This window comes from Elaeis guineensis, chromosome 6, assembly GCF_000442705.2.
Source record: "Elaeis guineensis isolate ETL-2024a chromosome 6, EG11, whole genome shotgun sequence".
Classification (NCBI taxonomy): Eukaryota; Viridiplantae; Streptophyta; class Magnoliopsida; order Arecales; family Arecaceae; genus Elaeis; species Elaeis guineensis.
The window spans coordinates 8,376,334-8,383,543 of record NC_025998.2 but is presented as its reverse complement, the minus strand read 5'-3'; the positions used below and the strand labels follow the sequence as shown (position 1 = coordinate 8,383,543).

The following is a 7,210-nucleotide window of genomic DNA, read 5'->3' as shown; positions in this document are numbered from 1 at the left end:
GGTTATTTAAATTAACAAAAGCAAGGTGGTCCCCCATTCAAGTATGATACCATCATCCTTGGTCCAAATAATTAGAAGCTATCTAATTACCTCTGAGAGATTTCTTTTTGTGTGTGTGTGTATATATATCCAAAAAAGCAGTAATTGTTTGTGAAAAGTGCCATATGGTGGCAGCCACTCACCAAAAAAAAATTTCTCGAGTTCATGGCAAATAATTATGATTCATACAAATCCCCCTATATTTCATAGGAAAAAATTGTGCTATTGAAAGGAGGCCCCCTAGCATCACTCTTGGAAGACAAGCAATTAGATGTCTCTTTAGTAATATAATGAAGGTGTGTTTAAATCATTATTATGGTCACTGTCATGTTGTGTTGGCGGTGATAAAAGAATAGAACAGAATGCATGGTTTGGTGGTTTTCGTCGCAACTAATCAATTAGTTTTAAATTTTTAAAATTTTTTAAATATTAACGATAAAATTTTTCATCGTAAAAAAAGAATTAGCGATAGAATTCCTATTTTCTATCTCTAATAGTCTAGTTTTTGAAATTTTAATTTTTTTTATTTTTCACATATTAGCGATGAAAAGTATTCGTCGTAAATAAGCAACGATTTTGCAACAGATCATTGATTTTGTGTCGCAAACAGGGAATTATTTAAAACACAAAATTTTCATCGCAAATTATCTTTTATTTTTAAATTTTTAAAAATTTTTAAAATAGGTTTATTAGCGATGGAAAAATTTGTTTCCATCGCAAATGGGCTTGATGATTTTTGATGAAACTTTTTGCATCGCTAATAGTGTAGTTTTTAAAAATTAAATTTTTTTATTTTTTTACATATTAGCGATGAAAAATATTCATCGTAAATAATCATCAATTTTGTGATAAAAAATAAAATTTTTATCCTCAATAATCGATTATTTATGACATAAACTTTTCATCACAAATATTCTATAATTTTTAAATTTTTAATTTTTTTTATTATTTGTGATGAAAAATTTTCATCGTAAAATTCGAGTATTAGCAATGTAAATTTTTTATTAGTCACAAATAGTTGACTTCTGAATTTTTAAAATTTTTTATTTTTCACATATTAGCGATGAAAAATATTCATTGTAAATGATCATTATTTTATGATGGAAAAAATATATTCTGTCACAAATATTTTGTTATCTATGACATATTTTTTCTTCATAAATAATTTTTAATTTTTTAACTTTTTTTAAATATTAACGATGAAATTTTCATCGTTAATAAGTTTTATTTACTACATAATAAAAAATTTTATCATAAATAATTAAATTATTTATGACTAAAAATTATATCATAAATAATGTGTAATATTTGATATTTTAAATTTTTTATTTTTTTAAATATTAGTGATAAAAATTTTTAGTCATAAATAACAATTATTTATGATGGAAAAGCATTTTTCGTCGCAAAAAATTGAATTATTTAAGACAAAATATTTTTCATCGATAGTATTTAAAAATTTAAAATTTAAATAATATTTTATTATTTACGATGAAAGAAATTATCAAAAATAACTTATATTTACGATGAAATTTTATTTTTCGTCGCTAATATTTTTTATTGGCTACGAAATAATGAAAGCATCATAAATATTTTTTTATTATCGATGGAAATTTTGAAACATCGTAAATAGATTTATTTGCGATGAAAAAATTTTTGTTGCAAAAAAAATTGTCGATTTTTCTGTCGCAAAAAAAATCATTGCAAAAATACTATTTTTTTATAGTGATGGTAGTAAACTAGAATTATAGCTCTCAATGTCCGTTTATCCTCTTCCAAGGAATAGCGTATCCTCCCTCTTCCAAGGAATAGCGTATCCTCCCTCTCTTTTGGGGTGTTTTTTTTTTTTTTTTGGTAAGAAACCCTTTTGGATGTTTGATAAGATATCCCACCACTTATACCATCTAACCCACTTATACCCTCCCTATTCGACCTAATAAATATACCCAGGATTCTTATTGGCATACGAGATAACAATGTCATAATGATAGATAACAACCGTATGTTGGAGAGAATTCAAAAAAAAAAATTTAAATTTTTTCTAAAATTCTCCAAATATTTTACTCTTATTTTTTTAATTTTATTATTTAAATATTTTAATCTATTCATTATTATGATTTTAATTTCTGATCATTGGACTTTTAATTACCATCATGTGTATTTAATTTTAATTTTATTTTCTGACCATTGGGCTTCTTACTAAAAGTATGGATGGGTTAATAAAAACTTCAACAGTCATAAACAGTCATATTGGTTGGCTATAAAAAGATCTCCTCAGAACCTAATCCTATAAGCCATCTAAAAGCCTTCCTTTCTTCTTCTTTCTAAACATTCTTTGATACTTCTCTTTTCTACTATATATTTTTTATTCTTTTTTTGAATGCTAAAAGAGTCTTCATCAACCTTTTTCATGATCATGCTTGCAAGTGGAAGATCTCGATTATATCTTAGGATGGTTTTCTTTAATTTTTTTTTGCATGAGGGACGAGACTACACCTTAGGACAGTGTCAACATACTTCTGGAGTTAATTATTTTTATTTCTTATTATTCTGTGAGTCTTTTATAATTTTTCTATAATAAAATTTTTCATTTATTTAAATTTTTTTAAATCACCTCAAAAATTCTTTAAATTATGTTCTAACACTGTAAGCCATCCTTAATTAATTACACAAGCTAAAAATGAAAATATATTTTATAGGTAGAGCAAGGGATTTTCTTATACCAATTTGTAGTTGTAGAAAGAGGCTACATCCATGCGAATCATAACCTACTAATAGATCACGAACTCGTATATACAACATACAATCTATTGCTGCCAAAATCTGGCCTAATTAGGACCCGATTGTGTGTGGAGTGAAGGAGTTAATCTCTAGCTTGGCTATTCATTTTCATTCTTTCTAACGCTTTCAAGACTTTCTCCTTAAAGTCTGAGTCAAGGGTCATGGTGGATGATTGTGGGGTATTTTGGTAGTATGGTCTTTGCCTATTTGTCGGGTCCTGATAGTGGGTTGTGGTCTTCAGAAAAAATTGAGTGGTTTTGTTGGATTTTCTATGATGCACATGCATGTATATTTCAAATTTTTTTTTTAAACTACATAACGAAATTGAAAATTAAAATACCTTTTAATCTATATCATGCATGCATAATAATAAAAAATATAGGGATCTACTTCATATGCTGAAATTAACACATGCTGAATTTTATGCTGAAATTGAATATGTGATCGGATCACATACCTGTATTGCTATTCTTTTTTTTAAATCTAGATCTGAAAAAAGATAGGCTCTTCCTTAGCCACGCAAGCATCCGACCTCTATAGGTATCCAATTAGGATCAGTCTAGAATAGTCCTCTATGGTATTGATCTTTTTTCTTAAAGAACGATCATCCTGCGAATCTGAATGAAGCCTAAATCCTTTGATCAACTCTTGATCTTTCCCTAATCTTCATCTTTTCTTCTATTCTCTTGATCTTCTTTTCTTAACCTAGAAGTAACCAAGATCTGAAAATCTAATAGAGGAGAAGGGGATGCCCAACAACTTTGGGCGTGTGGATGGTGGATGCCCAACAACTCTTGGGCATTGGAACCAAGAGGGAGAAGAGAGGGAGGCATGGAGGCTGATAGGAGGCTTGGAGCTTGCTGAAAATTTGATACTAAGATTCTTAGGAAAGGACTCTTTAAATAGAGAAAAGGCTTAAATCTTATTCAAAATCAAATAGTCCCTTAATATAAGTCCTACTCCCATTAGGAATCTTTGCAACTCTCTATCTTTGACCATGTCTAGGAGAACTAAGGGGGCACCAACACTTGACTCCTCTAGGGCTCTCTTTCACATGCCTCATAAGGAAGAGGGTGAGCCCCTCCTTGTTCATCATGCCACCAACTAAGTGGGTGCGCCCACACTTGATCAAATCAAATGGTGCCCCACTAATTTTAATCGAGAAATTGACTAGGGATTTGAATGCCTAATTCAAATGATCTAAAACCCTAGGCACCCAATAATTGGAGCCCAATGAATCTGATTCATTTAGATCTTTAGCAGGTAATTAACTTGAATTAATCTTATCAAATAAGCAATTCAAAATCAAAAAAAAAATTAGATTCAACTTTATGCTAGCAAGGTTATCCTAAACTCAATAGAATTTCTCTAAATTCAATTGAGACTTCATAAGCTTAATTGCTTAAACTAAATCTAATCTCTTTGTTGTGTAACCCCATAGGTTTAATTCTATCTGATAGTGAGATATACTATGATCTCTATCACAGTATCATTGAAACTCTTTTTAGTAGGTCAGAATAATTTCACTCTAACTCATCAAGAATTATCGATTCTGAATAATCTTAGTGAGCTCTCATAATCCACCACTGATACCTGACAGTATGTAGTGGCAATCAAGTAGAATCAAAAAAGAATCTCAAGGTATAGTTAAATCTAATCCCTTTGTTGTGTAACCCCATAGATTTAATTCTATCTGATAGTGAGATATACTATGATCTCTATCACAGTATCATTGAAACTCTTTTTAGTAGGTCAGAATAATTTCACTCTAACTCATCAAGAATTATTGATTCTAAATAATCTTAGTGAGCTCTCACAATCCACCACTAATACCTGACAGTATGTATGGCAATCAAGCAGAATCAAAAAAGAATCTCAAGGTACAATTTCTGTGTGATTCAATCCTTCTATCATGAGTCCCGACTAGATGACAGATCATGGATAAATTATCAAATCTCATCATCAGTCATATGATAGATTCGATTAGCATAAATCTAATTATAATTCTCATAAAAAAAAATTTCATCAATCACACTGCTGTAGCTACAGACTTACGGATTTAGTCTGTCAAATTTTATAGGACTACTCTTTTCTATCAAGATCAATAGATTCTATCTAGATATGTATCTTATTCCTACAGTAGACCAATGGTCATCAATATCCACTACAAGGACTTAATGAGATCATATTTATGTGTCAGTCAGACTCTAGCAGTCTCACTATAAGCAATCGTGCCATCATAGTTAAAAGACTATTCATACAACTACAGCATCAAGACAATCACTGATGATTGAGAAGAAATTCATATAATCTCTCGTATGGTCATACTCAGTATTAGTTATTCTCTAACAACTATCCACACTTATCGTTCAGTGTCTCTACATTATAAATCAGAGACTCATTTACTCCGAAAAAAATGATCTCTGCATCGATTTATTCGGATCGATCATCATTTTTATGACGATACTATGATCAGTAGTATTTAAAAATTATTTATACATACCTCTAATTCTCAACATCTTGAAAATATGTACTATAATTATTAATTTTATGGATAATTCAAAGATACATCACGCTTGAATGAAAATAAATTTATTCTTTTATTGATTAAATTAATATTTTAAGTATAAAATTATATCTAGAGTTATTACAATGTATTAGCCGTATTGGCTTCTAGAACATACATCCAACAGGTTTATCCAGTCGGGTTATATGTGTTTAAATATAGATCGTTTCCTGATCTACGAGCTGGTTGGGCTTGAGCTTGCTGGACTTACTCATGTACGAACTCAAAAAATTGGGATGCAGCTGGGCATTCAGTAATGAAATGGGTTGGGCTTGAACAAATGGCACAAACATCTTGAACTTGTGTAGGTTGGGAAGAGGTGATGTAACCGACTTACAATAGTCGATCAAATTTTTGTGTCAATTCATCTACCTTGTTGTGGATGTCTATGGAATGGCCTATCTCATAAATTCTACCTCTTTTTGATCCAATTATGGAAGAGTCTCTACAGGAGGCGGACATGTGGTGTAAGGAGTTTTCTCTAAGGATCTCAAATATTTGCCAGGCCTCATATTTATTTTTGAGCATAAATATTCCACCACATGAAGCATTAACCATTTGTCGGTGCTTTTCTAATAGATCATTGTAAAAGCATTGGATTAGTTGTCACTTAGGTATGGCGTGGTGCGGACATTTACAGATTAGGTCCTTGAGTCTCTCCCTAGTTTCGTGGAACATTTCTCTATCCATCTGGAAAAAACTGGTAATGACTTTTCTAATCTGATTTATTTTTTCTATAGGGAAGTACTTCTTGAGAAATTCTCTTTGAAGTTGGTATCAGGTTGAAATTGTTATCGAATCTAGGTAGTTTAGCTAATACTTGGCCTTATCCTTAAGGAAAAATTGGAACAATTTTAACCTAAGGGCATTATCAAAGAAATTCTAAATTTTGACAGTGGAGTATATCTCAAAAAATTCATCAAGATGTTTGTAAGAGTCCTTGTTATAAAGTTCATAGAAAGAAGGCAATATTTAAATGACACTAGACTTAATCTCATATTAGGAGGCCTCTATAGGGGGCATATGAATACAAGGAGAATATGTATATGAGGATGGAGTGAAATACTCTTTTAATAGACAAGGAGGGTTGGGTTCATCTGGTTCAGTCATATTCCTAGATCAAATTCTTTTGAGGATTTTTTCAATTTCTGAGTCTAATGATTGCAATTCTATTTGTAAAGATTAACGACCAAACTTATAGCAAAGAGTTCAATTTTTTATATATATAGTTTTGAAGAAGATAAGAGAAGATGAAAGGAGAAAGAGAGAAATTTTTTTTAAGATGGAACCTAAAGAGTCCTAAATCTATATGAGAGAGAGAGAGAGGAATTAGTTAATGTTTGATGTTAACTGCAATCAAGTTAAACAAGCAATCCTAACTAAAGATTATCCTAGATTTAGATAGTTTCTAACTATTTCAAGATTACCAACACTCTAAGTAAAAGACTAGCTACTCAACTGATCAGATAAGTATAAGGTTGGTGGAGGTCCCTCATTATTTTTCTTAGATACCAATTAAAATTGATCAAATAAGTGAATGAAATCGATTAAATAACTATCTTCCTTCGGGATCTCATCCTTGAACTACTTTTCTAGATACAAGTCAAAATGACTAACCTTAATCTAGTCCAACTCTTAGGAATCCTTGCCTTATTGAGCTTGAAAGTTCTTAAGGGCTAATGTCTAATTAAATTTAATTAGGATTAAGGTTTATGCAAGATGAAGAGTTGTGATTTATTAGTCAAGGAAGGGTGATAAAATCTCCATCTTATGTTGTTTAGAATTTTACTCTTAAGATATTTTATGAAAATATGCAATGCAAAAAGA

The 7,210-nt window shown here is 30.4% G+C and overlaps 1 non-coding gene across 1 annotated transcript; it reads left to right on the top strand.

Annotated features, from left to right (window-relative positions):
• Window positions 1–5,999: 5,999 nt before the first annotated feature.
• Window positions 6,000–6,105, top strand: LOC114914332 (small nucleolar RNA R71). The gene has a single exon (XR_003801224.1). It is a non-coding gene; the product is annotated as a small nucleolar RNA R71 (small nucleolar RNA).
• The last annotated feature ends 1,105 nt before the right edge of the window (window positions 6,106–7,210 follow it).